The 16,169-nt window shown below is 31.3% G+C and overlaps 1 long non-coding RNA gene and 2 pseudogenes across 1 annotated transcript; all 3 read right to left on the bottom strand.

Annotated features, from left to right (window-relative positions):
* Positions 1-1,128: 1,128 nt before the first annotated feature.
* LOC114173120 (uncharacterized) lies at positions 1,129-2,298 on the bottom strand. The gene is made up of 2 exons (XR_003602453.2): positions 1,845-2,298; positions 1,129-1,732 (listed from the first exon to the last, which is right to left on the bottom strand). It is a non-coding gene; the product is annotated as an uncharacterized LOC114173120 (long non-coding RNA).
* Positions 2,299-4,479: 2,181 nt separating this feature from the next.
* Positions 4,480-10,650, bottom strand: LOC146888444 (uncharacterized; annotated as a pseudogene).
* A 726-nt stretch (positions 10,651-11,376) lies between these two features.
* Positions 11,377-15,186, bottom strand: LOC146888443 (uncharacterized; annotated as a pseudogene).
* Between the last annotated feature and the right edge of the window lie 983 nt (positions 15,187-16,169).

Raw genomic sequence — 16,169 nt, 5'->3', positions numbered from 1 at the left:
TGCGAACATTGGATTGGTTCATTGCCTAATACTACTTGATTAAAATATAAAAAATATAAGCAACTTTGTCCATTCTTCTTGTCTTCATTCGAGTTGTTCTCGGGCTTTGTTCATCAATTTCTCTTTGTAAACTTCTAGTCAATTCAGCATCATCATCCTTAAAGCATATTTCCAAACAAATATGCATGTCACATTTATACCAAAACAAATATATATATATATATATATATATATATATATATATATATATATATATATATATGAAACTAGATAAACATCAACACGAATAAACATTAAAAGGATTTTACAACCAAAATCAAATATCACTCACGTGAGGAATTCAACCACATCTACTACTACTTATTCTAAAACAAAAATAAGAAACAAAGAAACTTGGTGCTTATCATTTTATATAGTCTAGAGTTCTTATTGTTTGCTACTATAGATGACATTTTAATAAGGACAATGATAGAATGATCTCTTAATTTGTACCATTTTGTTACCCGCCTATGTTACAGCTGTTAACACCCAATTTCATCCGAGTAAAAAAATAATTTTTTTTACTTTAAAATAATTAGGAAAAGGAAAAAATAGGAAAAAGTGAGCGTTAATTTGAGTATAGATATATTCCTACTTTTACTTTCATCCTATTTCTAATTTTTATTTAATTTTATCTTGTTTTATTTTATTTTATTTTGATTTTATCCTTTTTTATTTTATTTTATTTTGATTTTTGATTTTATCTTTAAATTTTAAATTTTAATCATTTTTGTTTACTTTTCCTATTTTATTTCCTTTTATTCTTTTTGAAAAATAAAATATAAAAAAAATGAAAAGTGATTAAAGTTGATTTACTATGAAACTCTCCGGTCATCTCGCCTCATTCATGATGGTCAACTCTTCACCTTTAGTGCATTTTTGGGTCTTAACGTAAGAGAGGAAATGATGGGAGATGTATCACTGCACCTCAATGGCAGCAGCAGCTATGATAGGCGGTAGCAATGCAGTTACGGCTTGGCTAGATGGCAGAAAGCAACTGCCTAGACAAAGGAGGGGAAGAACGTTACATTAGCAGTTACATTAGCAGGCTGAGCCACATTTTTTGGAGAGATTCATATGCACTCTGGATAGACTTCAAATAGAATTTCATTGTAGAAGGGAGACAATTCCATCAGAGGCAGCCATGAAAACAAAGGAGGAGAAACAAACAAGCCAAGGAGGAAAGAATTGATTGAGACGTGAAGCCACCAACTGATAAAGACTGTAAGAGGTAAGTAAATACTTGAATGTTTGAGGTGAACCTGATGCTGTTGTGTGGTGTTTGAGAATGAATACAATGTGTGGTGTTTGAGAATGAATACAATGTAGTCGTTGAGTTGTCATTTATTTGACTCATTGTATTTGTTGTGTACATTACATTGTTGTTTGAATCTCCATTATCACCCTCGACTGAACCCTTCAACCCTCATCATTACATTTCACCTGCAAGATACTGCCAAACCAGAATCCAAACACACAGAACACCGTAAACAATTATGTTTTATGGAACATGTCTTCAGTGACACCTTCATCTTCGCTTACTTGCTCACCATCATCATTTTCCTCGTTCATTTTTCTGCAACCCACACGTAGCTGCCATTTTCGTTCTTAGTTTTCTCCACTCCACTCACCCAAAACAGCCTATTCCATACGGTCACCAACGGGCATCATCACCTTCGCCTGCGCGTTTCGCCTGCACAAATAGGCATAAACACCAAATTCCTCCATTATCATTTTCACACCCAACCACAAGAACAGAGAATACAAACCCAAATTCCAGTACCAAACACTCAAGCCTCATATACCTGAATCATCCATATCCAATCATATCGGAGAGATGAGCAAAGAAGTGGAAACAGAGCTTTAAACGGAAGATGAGCTAACGACAACGACCTTGGGTGTCGCACAAAGACAAGGTCCGTGCATGGAGAACGAGTGGGAACCAATAGCGACGACGACGGCTCCAGTATGAAACGGAGGTGATGGCAGCGACGTTGGTTGGCCGTCAAAGGTGCAAAAAATGCAGAAGCCGACTGGTTCGATGTGTGCGTGAGGACGAAGCGATCGAGCCGCCGAGGAGGGTGTTGACGTCTCCAGCGTCAATTGTTGTCGCCGGTGAGCCAGTTGCGTCGTGGCGTGGTGAAGCGGAGTGGGGGCGTGCAGTGGCAGATTGGAGTCGTGGTGGTTTGAAGGGGAAACGAGAAGAGGCTGCTGGAAGAAGAAGCTCTATTTTTTAATTAGGTTTAGTTTGGGTGGAAATTGGGTTGAGACGTTTTTGCTCCACGCACCCCCGCTTTCAATTTTGTACCCCTCTTTTGTGTGTTGTTTCCATTTCATTTATACACCCCCTGCATGCTATTCCCACTCCCTTTGCTTTGCATTTTCGTTTTGGGCTTTATTGCTTGCAAACACCACTGTTCTTCACTGATTACTTCCTGCACCACCATGTTTACTGACCCCACTCCCTCTACATTTTTATTGTCACTTTTGGGCTTGTTTTATATTCTACTTGTTGCACTCCCATCTCTACTAAATACACCTCATTATTTCATGCACCTTTTACATTACTCAATCACCCTCCCTTTTTTATATTCCACTTTTGTCTCTTTTTTATTTAAATTTCATCTTTTTATAAAATTATAAAAATTACAAATAATAGAAAAAATCCAAAAAAAGTTCTCTTTCATTTTATTGTATTTGTCCGGCCGCTTGCATCGTGTGACACTTTTCCCAAATAATTCAAAAATGATTTTCTTTCCCTTTTAGTCTCTGTCCGATCGCTCGCGTCGTATGACACATATTTTCAAGTAATTCAAAAATACCAAAAAAATATAAAATTTCAAAATATAAAAACATCAACATTTTTAAGAACTACTTGATCCTTGATTCTCCACTGTGAGATACGTAGGAGCAAGGCCAGTTCTTGTCAGGTTCATCTCCAAAAAATCAAATCATTTTCTCAATTGTTTTTCAAATATCTTTTAAAGAACTACGTAACCCTGATTTCTCATTTTGAATGAGAATACGTAGGACCAAGGTCAATCCTTGTCGGGCCCAAAAAGAAAAAATATTTTTGTTTCTTTTTAATATTATTGTTTCATTATTTTTGGGGAAAATTAACATTTTGAAAATCACATCAACTTTGCATATTTAATTAAAGGTACCGCCCGGCGTTTAGAGTGCTAACACCTTCCCTATGCGTAACCGATTCCCGGATCCAAAATCTGGCTTTTCACAGACTTGTCTTATCTTTATGGTTTTCCAAAATAACTATGGTGGCGACTCCCAAATCTCTTTTCAAACTTGTTTCTTTTTCGGTTCGTCGTCTCGTCGCAATTCTGGTTGCGACAACAGTTATTGTGGGCAGGGGTTTTGTCATTTTTTTTTATTTTTTATAAGTGGTACGACGTGGCAAGTAAAGGTGCGTGTGGACATGACGTACGTGGAAGAGAAAGCATAGAAAACAGACGGTTGTGTGAAAAAGGTATGACGAGACATTTTTGAAAGATTTTTTCTTTCCTTTACTACAAAAATTTTATATATTAGCTATGGAAAATTTTATAGCTAATTCATAGTTAAAACGTTTTGCAACAAATTACTTATCAAATTGTTAGGGAACTTTTCATAGCTAAATACAGGTAGCTAATTAGAGAGGGATATAATTTGTAGCTAATCTGTAGTTAATTCATAGCTAATCTCTCTTTACTTACTTTCTAATTGAAGTGAAAAAGTTTTAAAATTTCTAGCTAATCCGTAGCTAATCTGTCGCAATTTTTTTCTCGCTAATTTGTAGCTAATTTGTCGCAATTTTGTTCTAGCTAATCCGTAGCTAATCTGTCCAATTCTTTTCTAGTTAATCCATAGTTAATTTGTCACAATTCTTTTCTCGCTAATTTGTAGCTAATTTGTCACAATTCTTTTCTCGCTAATCCGTAGCTAATCTGTCGCAATTTTGTTATCGCTAATCTGTAGTTAACTTGTCGCAATTCTTTTATCATTAATTTGTATCACAATTGATTAGCTAATTTATTGCAATTCTATTAATCTCCTACAAATATTATTTGTTAATTGCAATTACTTCATTGTTATCCACTCTCTATTATGAGTCATGTCCATAAACCTATGCCCATAATAAAAAAAGAAGACAAAGAAAATAAATCATTCATAAAAAGTGTCTAAATACCTCCAATATTTGCAATACCAATTTAAAAAGGATAGATAATCAATCCTACAATGATCAAAGTATGTCCATCAAATAGTATAAAACAACATAAAAGTTTCCACCAATGTATAATAGTTTTAGGACACAAAAGCATCTGAGGGTATCAAGAAAAAGTAATGCATCAACACAATTAAAACACAAAGTTTTGGATTCTTTGAGGCATGTCTTCATTCTTGTTTCTTTAAAGCAGACAATAATTCTCTCTTAAAAGATTGCATTTACTCTTGCATATGTTGTTGCATAATTGCTTGCATTTCTGCTTGTGCCTTCACTTGTGCTTGCATTAATGCTTTCATATCAGTCTGTGCTTGCAATTGTGTTTTCACTTGCTCTTGCAAATTAGATATCTGTGTAGTCAATGTAGTGATTTCTTCAGTTGTTGGATTTAGATTTTGGGACGAGAGACTTTCAATTGTTGAGGATGAAACATGTGGACCAATGACAAGATCCAAATTGTGACTAATTCCATAAATTCTACCTTTCCTATTTTCACCAGTTGTTTTTATCCAAACACCAGAGTCAACTATAGAATGCTTTGATGTGTCTTCTCCATATTTTTCAGTCATAGCATTTTCATATGATTCTTACATCAAATCAATATGTTAGCAATATTGTAAATAAGTAGTTCAACATTTATAAAATAAACACATACTTACAATGAAGCTTTTTGCTTTGTTTGACACATATTGACCATCTTTTCTTTTGTGAACTTTGTTGTATAATTCACCATAAGAAATTGGGCGTTTGTATTCTTCTTCCTGTAAAAAATGCAATTTGTATGAAAGCTCATTACTTTCCTTAATAATAGTAAAAAAAACATATTCATCTTACTTTCTGCCACGTTAGTGTGGAAGTTGGTTTATATCAAACGTGTACAATACAACTCCAACTCTCCATATCTTTTTTTATCTCCTTTCAAAAAGTTATAAGCTAACCAATTCCAAAATATTTATTTCTTTCTATCATGTGACCAAGGTTTTCAAGTATTTTTCAGAATAATAACACATGCAATATCAAGATCTTAGATTAAGTTTTATTTATCTTAAAGCATTTTAAAGTTTTCAATTAATTTATCTTAAATTTTTAAGTATCAGTTTAGTTTTCATATAGAGTAAAAATGAGTTTGGAAAACAATATATAAGAAAAAAATACACTTATTTTCTTAAAGTTTTAAATTAAAAGAAATATTATGATTTATTGATTCCGAATCTATCTAAAGTTTTTCCTAGCTAAAACTACAACAATTTTTAATTGTTTTTAGTTACAATTGAAAAGTTTATGTCATCCTACATGTACTAATATTTGGTAAACAAAAACTTTTGATAGTTAGTTGTATTGTTTTCTAAAATATTAGTTTCTAGCTTTGTTTGGTTATTATTATTTTATACTCGAAATATCTATTAACCTTATTTTTTTCAAAAATAAAGTTGTAATGGAGGGGCTTAAGCTTTAAGTTGCTCTAAGATGGGGCATTTTAATCAGAAAAAAAGCTGTAGAAAGGAGAGCATAACTTACTAAGTTGAATTTAGTTATATGCTTGAATCTGCAACATTTTCAACTCATTTCTATCTGACAAACAATTGCTATCTAATATTGCATTTCGAATGTGACAAATTACAATGCATTATATTTGTGACTTATAATTAAGAATTAGGTTCTTAATTTTTGTCCATAATTTACGCACTAGACACACATTATGAGAAGCTTTCTATTACTAAGGTTACTAAGGTCGAGTAATTACTCAAGACAGATAATGGTTTTTGGGTTGTCACTGCTCATTCTCATTCTTAATCTTCCCATGTATGTCAATAGCTATCGATATAAATTTCAGAAAACCATTTGACCAGAAGGCTTATGCTATTTATTTTTACACAAACATTAGCAATAAAGCATGTGGAGTAACATAGTAATTAATCAACCAAAGCTTAAGTTTTGGCCCAATTATAGATTATATAATAATTTACAATATTATTATCAAATGTGGAAAGTAAGAATACCATTTTTTTCAAGTGTTGTCGAAAGCTTCGTGATCCTCCTATGTGAATCATGGCATCAGACTTGGCAGCCCTATTGCTCTTACCTGCAGTAGAATTTTTTTCCATTCTTTTGTTGTCCATATGTCTACTAATCCATCCCACATCTCTGTCTTAATGGCTCTTGGTCCAATACTCTTTAAGTCTTGAATATTGTCTGAATTTGTCCTTTCTTAAGCCTTTTTCCTTGCCTTAGATAAAGAGTCAGAATATCGATCCATGCATGTCAAATTCAAAACCTTTCTTGCCATACAACGATCATAAGTTGATGAAAAATGATACTTGTCATACATCAATATAAATTAATTAAATTAATTTATAATACAATAGTTGATACAAAAATATTTCATTACATTAACTAAATGATTACTTACCATAAACTCATTGAACAAAATTTCTTTCATATCAGCAAAATATTTTTCCAATTTGGTGCTGGATTAGGCATCCTCATGAGTAGCTCATATATGATATCTCAAGTCACTAAATCTAGAACAAACCTCCTCCTATAATTTCAAGCACTTAGTTTGTATAAATAAGATATTATATCTAACATATTCATTTTTTTCATAATAAGAGCAACTAGAAGTTGATATATGCACATTTAACTTGAGAGCATTCATGTCGTAGCAAGATTTTTATCAACTCGAACCTCCTCATGTTGAAGTTAGGTGTGTTACTTACATAGTTTAAAGTAATAGTATTCTTTGTCTTTAATTATAATAAGAGTTAAATATGTTTTTGGTCCCTTAACTTTCAGTGAATTTTGGAATTAGTCCATTTCGAAACTTTGAACCAATTTAGTCCTTCATCTTTTGAAATACGTGGATTTAGTCCTTTTAATCAAATTTTGTTAAGTTTATTTGACATTTCAAGCGCGTTTCACAATAGTATTTGACTTGACATTAAAGCAAAAATGTGTCAAACAGTATAAACAACTCAAATACAATCCTGAAATGCCTACGAAACATCAAATAAACCTAACAAAATTTGCTTAAAAGGACTAAATCCACGTATTTCGATAGATGAATGACTAAATTGGTCCAAAGTTTCAAAATGGACTAATTCCAAAATTCATTGAAAGTTAAGGGACTAAAAACATATTTAACCCTTATAATAAACATGTTCCTTCCAACAACAATTCCAATATTCAACTAGAACAAGCTAGGTAAAACTATCATCCTAAGTAAAGGATTGTCTTCAAAGGAATAACGTATGAATCAACTTTTTTTGTTACCTTTCAAAAGTAGATGCTGACATCTAAAGCCTTGCTTTATTATTTTATTTTGGAATATAAAATGTTTGCAACTCAGATTTGTCAAATATTCCTCACTCTTCCTCCTTATTAATAATAATAAACCAATATGGTTTTATCTATTTATGTTATGTAATGTTATAATATAATATGTGATAGAATAATTGGTGGAAAAGGATATTAATTAAAAGTGTGATAATAAATAGATATTTTGTGAGATATGAGTTAAGAAAGGTCATAACTCAGAGGTTGTACAATCACATATTAGTTTACGTGTTCTTCCAATAGAACTTAGAGGTTGTATAATCACATGTTGAAGCAAGATATTATATCTTATTATGCTATGCTATGTCACACCTCAACATCCCTTTTATTTTCTTCCTATCATGCTATGTTATGCTATTTATCTCTATTTTTTAATATTACTTATGGTTTCTCATAAAAATAGTGTTTTTATAAAAAATGAATCCCTAAGAATGGTAGCATCCCTCGGTTTTGAGGGACGAGTGTTGGTTGGATGGCAACAGATTTTTGTTTAAAGCAGAAAAGAGAGTGTTTGAAATGAATTATTAATGGGAGTGGAACAACAAAAGACAAGATGATGGGGATTGATGCACTTTGGAGATAAAATTCTAATGGAATTGACTCATAAAATATGATACATTGCAACTGCATATTAATAAAACTTCAAACAGAATATTAATAACCTCCATATTATGCCAAACACCCAAGCCCACTAAGATAAAATCCACTTTCTTGTGTTTTGGATTCATAGCTTCGTCTCTATCTCTCCAATTTACTTTACAACCCATCATTTTCAACCCCTATTCTTTAAACTTAAAAGCTATGTATCATGCTAAGTTTAATCAACTAAAACTACCGCTTACTTGATTACTTTATTTTTTAAATGCTTTCACCAACCACTTATTAAATCAGCATGACTTTATACTCATTGATTCACCAGAGATTGGGGTTGGAGGTGATTTTTGTTGGACTTACATTTGCCATATAGAGCCTCATAATAAGACAAACAAAAACAAAGTCTCACAATAAGAAAAGATCAAATAAGCATTTGCAATGAAAATTGGCATGTATAACATATTTAAAAATTATACAGAAAACTTCAAAATAAATGAACTAAATGAAAAGCAAGTGTTAATGCAAACACATAAGTCAGAAACTAAAGAAATTATACATGACAATATAAATAGTTATGAACATAAATGCAAGGTGCTTCTGCACCTTCCCATTTTTCTTCCTGCACCCACATAAAAATTGTACTTTCCAAACTATCCCTCATAAAAAATATAATTAAAATTCCCACACCTCCTTATTTTTAATATATTAGTTTCTTTGACCCATGCAATGCACGGGATTATTTTTATTATTAATTATAAATTATAAATGTGTAACAAAAAGTTTAGATTAATATTTTATTGTTGATTCACTAATTTTAAAAATTTAAAGAAGTATAAATTAATATATAAAATGTTAAAACTTAGATAATGATATTGTTGACATGATAATAATAACAAATTTCATTTCAATAAAATGATATATTCATTTCAATGAAATATTTTGTTTGATCAATATATTATATTGTGAAGTACACATAATTTTTGTTCGCAATTGAAGCCATATTCATCAAGCGTCAAAGAAAATATGTCATATAATCAAGTTCAATAAACATAAGTCATGAAATACACCATCTTGAACAACAATATTACAGAATTAGGCTTAATCTAATCACAACAACAACCATTAACAAACACTTCAATATTTGGTTCGATAAAATCATTGTCTGCTTGAAGGACAACAATATCACCTTCTTTTAACTCATTTTCAGAACAAAATACCCTCCAACCTTGACCTATCTTTGTTGAACTTCTATGTTTATTCCATATTAGGATTTTGCAATTGACTATAGTTTTAGGTCCTATAAAAAACACATCTTATACATTCTCGTCCCGAATGAAGTTGGCAAACTTTGATGGCAAGTCCTGCATGATTCAAAAGGTTATTGTTAGTGCATTAAGTATTTTCATTTAATTATATGTAAATTGATATTAAATTATACTTCAAATGATAAAAAGAAATCATAAGGAATATACCAAGTGACTTGCTTTGCTTTGATACTTTGTCAATTATTTGACTGAAAATATAGATCTTATTTCTTGATGACTGATACAGCACATAACTGTTGTCAAACTCCTTAGTGTACAACCACCTTTAAACATGATTACGTGAAATAAAGAATTTTCCAAATACTGAAACTACATATGAGAGTCACTTTGGATGTCATACAAATCTCTCATATTACTCCAACCTTCTGTGATTTTTGGTTTATTTGAATCCATGTTATAGGTAATTGTCGTACTCTTACCATTTACATCTACCAAGTGCCACTGTGGACCTAATTTGTGTGCATAAGCAACAGCAAAGTGTCGATCGACAAATCCAAATGGCTACAAATTAATAAAGACAGTAAATTAATTTCCAACAATAAATAAAAACGTGAAGAAATTTTTCTCTGCAAGGAAATGAAAACATAAACGCAAACATATATATATATGTACAAACTGTTTTTCTTCAAAATATAATAAATGGTTAGAAAAGTCGTATGTATTTATTACAAATGAAAAATAAATTAAAACTTTATAAAGTAATAAAAAACATTAAACACAGTAAATAACAACTAAAATAAGAATAAATTTTAAATCTTTAGAATACTTGAAAAGAAAAGAAATTTCAGTTCTATATTAACCTACATATGATAGAAAATTAAAGATCAGGCACCATATCTTCACGGATGGTTTTATCTCCATTTGTACTACACATTTTCCTATATAATCGTACTATATCTCCATATCTTTGTTTACCATTGTGGCAAAAATCTTAACGTTTTAATGAGGATGATACAGTGGGAATGATGATGATAGAGTTGACAGCAGAAACCACATACAACAACAAGTATCAATGCTTTTCAAATATGTATTTCTGTGGTCAAATTTACAGCATACCTGACAGCATATGTAGATTGTGTTGAACTTCCAAAGTATTGTTGTGTTGTTTGCTCCATCTGTACTAGTTTGCTCCATCTCCATTCCTCTAATTGCAGAACAAAGTCACGGTTGAAATATATGGATAAGTGAAAATTCTGGATGGAATTGTAAAGTGGAAGTTGGAAATGGAAGGGCAAAGATCATCACGTGAAAACAAAGAAAAGGAATCTTACTAAAACTGCCAGCACAACTTCAGTAACACGTGCAAACAATGGCTTTAATTGTAAAATAGTTTTTTTGTAGATACTTTAATATATAAAGTAACTGAAACATAAAGCATTTACAAATAACTATAAAATATTATATTATATATTTGTTATACATTTTTTGAGACATTCTGTTACTCAAAATCAATGTGGGTGTTATAAGAGTTATAACAGTAAAGTCACTTGTATTGCAGTAACGAATAAGAACATGTAGGTAGATATTTTTTCTTCACAATACAGTAAAGCCAGAAATAAAAATTAAAATAACAACAATTGAGATTCTTTATAACAGTTATAATATATGTATTGCAGCAACCATGGTGTTCAAAACATCAATCCATAAGTGGACAACAAATAATGTTGGACAACAAATAATGCAATTCAAACATGTATCAATGACCATGTACTTTTCAATATCGCTGCAACTATCAAAAAAATCCTCAAAGTGTATATTATACACTATTGCATATTATAATCTGCAACAAAAGAAAGGAATTATAGTTAAAGATACAATAATTGAAAAATTATAAGAATGTTGTTAAAGTAATTTGTATACCTCTTATCAAAGATTTTCAAATATTTCTTTGTAAACCACATTTGTAGTTGTATTGCTTACTTTTCCATCTTCATTCAGAATTAAAATTTTGAGTCCTTTCTTTGTTGTCACTCTAGAAATTGCTATATACAATTGTCCATGAGTAAAAACTGGGTGAGGAAGATAAAGTTCAACTTTAGAAAGAGTTTGGCCTTGACTTTTGTTTATTGTCATTGCAAAGGATAAGGATATTGGAAATTGCCTCCTTTGAAATTTAAACGGGATGCAGGAATAAGAAGGTGTCAAGTTCATTCTTGAAATGAAAATTTTGTCACCAACATTTTTGTCTGTTATTACCGTAGCAGAGATAACTTGCAACCTTGTACCATTGCAAAGACCATTTGCTTAATCAATGTTTCTTAAAAGCATAATTGGTACGCCAACTTTCAATTTAATCCTATGATTTGGAATTTCTAAACATTTGATATCATTTAGAAACTCTTAAGTAAACCACTCACCTTGAATTTCTTGATCATCACCACATTGGCAAGGAGTGTCTGAAATTAAATAAATTTGTTCTTCACCAGGAATCAAAGATAAAATGAAGTCATTTACTTGTTCAACACTATCAATTGTAGGGCAAAGTATAGCGCCGTCATCAAAGAAGCTAGGAGTCATGATATTTTCAATTAGACCACCATAAACAAATTTCACTAAAGAAAGTAAAGGTGTTTCACTTTCTTGAATTAGAATATCTGTTGGTATTGAAATGTTGGCTTCACCACTTTCATTCAAATTCATATTTCCATCTCCAATTTTAAGAATCCAATCAACAAATTCTTTTATATCTATTGCAATTTCATTTGAAATAGCACTTTTTAACCTCATGTTTTGTGAAAGCTTAAGAACTATGCAATATTGCCATAAATTAGAGTAGTTAATTGATGAGTTCACAATATCATACCTTGATCCCTTTCTTACTACTGGCAAGATTTATCTAAAATCATTTCTAGCTCTCATAATGTCTCTCAATGTTCTATCAAAAGCTTGGAAACATAACTTATTCATCATAGGAGCTTCATCCCATATGATAAGTTTTGTTTCCACCAATAGTTTAGCACGAAGACTTCCTTGATTGATGTTGCACGTTGATTCATCATTGATTGCTAGTGGTATGCAAAAAGTAGAATGATCAGTTATGCAATAAAGACGCAATGCCGCTTGAAGCTACATTAAGCGCAATCATTCCCTTTTCTCTAATAGTAGTTGACAAAAGTTTCCACAAATATGTTTTTCCAGTCCCACCTTAACCATATAAGAAAAAGAAATTCCCTACATCTGAATTCACTGCTATCATAATTATGTTATAAACATGTAGTTGCTCATTAGTGATTGACTACAATAGAGAGTGATGTAGCTTCTCCATTTGTTCTTTATCATAATTCATTTCATCAATAATGAACCTGTTATGAAATTTGAATGAATTTGAAAGATCAGGTTGAGGAAAGGAACTATAATCTGTTAAAGCTCGTCCATTGGAATTTAGAAGTTCTTCTACTTCTAGGAGACAAAGATAATGTAAATCATGTTCTTCCATTTGAAAACCTACAAAACAAAACATGTCATGAATAAAAAAATATGGAATAAAGAATGGAGATTATTTATATTTAGTACCTGGTATCTTCAAGTCTGTCCTTTTTTGATATATGATACCATTTGCCAATAAATTCCAAGTTGCATCCCAAACAACTTTTGGCTTTGACATTGTATTCATGATTAACAAAGAGACAAATAACCTTCTAAGCTAATTTTCAGATGCAAGATGGCTAGCCTCTTTAGTAACATCAATGAATTCTTTGTCATCTGCCAATAATCCTAATTCCTAGCAAGCCTCTTAGTATGTAGAGAATGTTTTACCATTAATTGTCTTTATATTATTATGATTAATACAACCTTTCTATTTTGTCAGTAAGATTCTCATGTAATAGCATTCACCCGATCCTAGAGGAACATATGTCAGTCGACAAATATTATAACCCTGCTTTCTTGGTTTCCATTGCCTTTGTTGAGACATCCAAACAAACTTTGTTGGAAATTCAACATAGGTCAAGTTTCTTCCTTCCTCATATCTTTTGTTAGCTTCAAACCAAGCTAGAAACATTGTATTGATGTTGTCATTCCTCTCCAATACATCATCAATTCTATCATCATCTTCAAACAAAATTGTTTGTTGATCTTGTAGGTAAAAAGTTAAACGTTGAATAGCAGGCCATCTATGATGGATATCAAATCCATAAATTCTCCAAACTGCTTCACATGGAGATAAATATCTACAATCATAATATCTTTTAATCTCATCAACAATATGCATTTATGTAGAATCATTCTCTTTGTCTATAATTTTCATTGTGGTTCTATCAGGACCTTTGTTGACATATTTGAACAAATACTTGATTGAGTTTGATTTGTTGCAATATTCTGTATTAACATGAGCTTTATATCGCATTAAGAGAAGAGGACTATAAGGCACAACATTTCCATTACCTAATTTATGTTCATTTTTCAACACAAATAAACCATCATCTCTACGCCTATATACAAGATATCCATCCTTATCAATTGTAGTTTTATGTCTAAATTTTTTAGGAAAAAATTTAGAACACTGACCTTCTTTCATGCACGGTGAGTTGAATCTAGTGGCTTCGCACGGACCATATATGTTTTAATAGCCTTTAAAAGTTTTGGATAGAGATCTGGATGAGGAAGTTTAGCAGAGATTACTTCATCTATGTGCTTTGCATTTTTTCTAACTTGTTTGAGTCACTCAACCATAATAATATATATGTATGTGGCAGACCTCTCTTTTGAAATTCAACTGTATACATACCTAAAATTTGAACATAATTATTACACAAAACAATTGGCGATAAAAAGTCTAAATGATGGAAATGTAGTTTGTGTACCTGCATTGACTGTGCCACAGAAATTATTCTTCTTTAAATCTGTCATCATTTGGTCTAATTTCATTTTAAAAACTCTTCAAACAATGTCTGGCCTATCTGAAGTAGTTAAACCTCTTGATTTTACAAAATCAAGAATTTCATGCCAATTGACATTACATGTGATTGTTATAAAAAAATTTGGATAGTCATACCTCTTACAAATGGCCATAGCATCGTGACAATTATTGAACATGTAGCTCATACCACTTATAAATGAAGCTGGCAAAACTATACGCTTTCCAATGGAAGAAAGATCAGTTTCACCTTTGTTAACAACTTCTTGTAACCCATTTAGAATATCATAACAAATGAGTTTTTGATTATTTCTTATAAAAGACAACCTTTGGGCTTCAATCATTGTGTAGGTATCCACTAAAAATTGTTGAAACAATCTACGTAAGTGTACAATGTTACCAAATTCAACATTTCTACCTTATATTCTGAAAGCAATGAATTCTCGTTAAGAAATCTGAATTCTCTTTCTACTTTGACCATATCTTTGACAATCTCTAATTGGAATATCCTCATGATAACCATCCTCTCCATATGGAAAAATCAAAGGATATTGCAGAGGAATGAAACATGTGTGAGTTTCATGTAGTCTCGTCAACTGACTATAAACTTTCTTGACAATGATGTCCCTTCCTACATCTAAGGTGCTCAAATCACCAACTACCAATGTTGCGACTTCATCTGCTATTGGTGTATTGTATACTCTAGGATTCTTAAAGCGATGTCTAAATAACCTCAATCCAAAATCTGATCGGTCATCATCATATATAAAATCTCTTACTCTTCTGATTGATTGAGGAAGAACATTGTGTTTGTCAATCATGTTTTTCAACTCTTCGATCAATGATTTATCAAATATGAATTGTTGTATATCAGACCTGTAAAATTACAAATGGATCAATTATATACGCAATGATTGCTAAAACAAAAATAAAGTATGTATGCATACCCAAAGTGACTAACTCTGTTTGTTGTTTCATTTTCTGTGTCATAAATATATAGTTGTGCAAATTTTGGACTTGATCCTTTATCGGGCAATAAACTTCAAATGCGATGGTAATTTTGACCACTAAGAATAAACTGAGGACGACCACATCCATCATTGATTGATGAATGAATCTTAGCACCAATTGATGTAAATGAGAACATGTTGTTGTAGCTTCTTATGTACTATAAGAAATGTTGGCTTGTAGTGTATTCACCTTTCAACAACTTTTGAAGCAATTGTGGAGGTTTCTTCAACAATGGAAGTTGGAGTTTTCTCTTTCGACAACAAAGAGAGAAATCAACTTGTTTCAATCTTTTGCATTTATCAGATCTTTCTTCGTACCACAATTGAGCTTGACAATATGGACACTCAATGGAACAGTCCCCTACATCAACATTTGCTAAGTACATAAAAAACAATATGTTATTAATTAAAACATATTTATATTTATATGTACACTATAATAATATAAATTGACTAAAAAGTAGTGTGGCACCTTGAATTTCAGCTCTTGAATACAAATCAGAGGAGAAATGCCCAATTATGTAATCTAAAATAAAATAAAAAAACAATTATTAATAAAGGAAAATAAATACAATATTAATTTATTCTTTAAAATCAACCATTATTGATTACCATGATTTTCATCTTCATTCGAATTATTGTCAAAATCCAATATCTTTGAAATAGGTGTAATAGCATCCTCAAGAGAAGGTTGACAAAATTTTACAACTTCTAAATATTGAGATGATTTAGTTGGTCTTGCACTGGCATAGGATGGCAGCTTAGATATGTCTAAATATTGATTTAAAGATTAG

This window comes from Vigna unguiculata, chromosome 2 (assembly GCF_037176805.1).
Source record: "Vigna unguiculata cultivar grain cowpea cultivar isolate G323 ecotype 2 chromosome 2, ASM3717680v1, whole genome shotgun sequence".
Classification (NCBI taxonomy): Eukaryota; Viridiplantae; Streptophyta; class Magnoliopsida; order Fabales; family Fabaceae; genus Vigna; species Vigna unguiculata.
The sequence above is the reverse complement of the archived record's forward strand: the minus strand, read 5'-3'. Positions and strand labels throughout refer to the sequence as shown.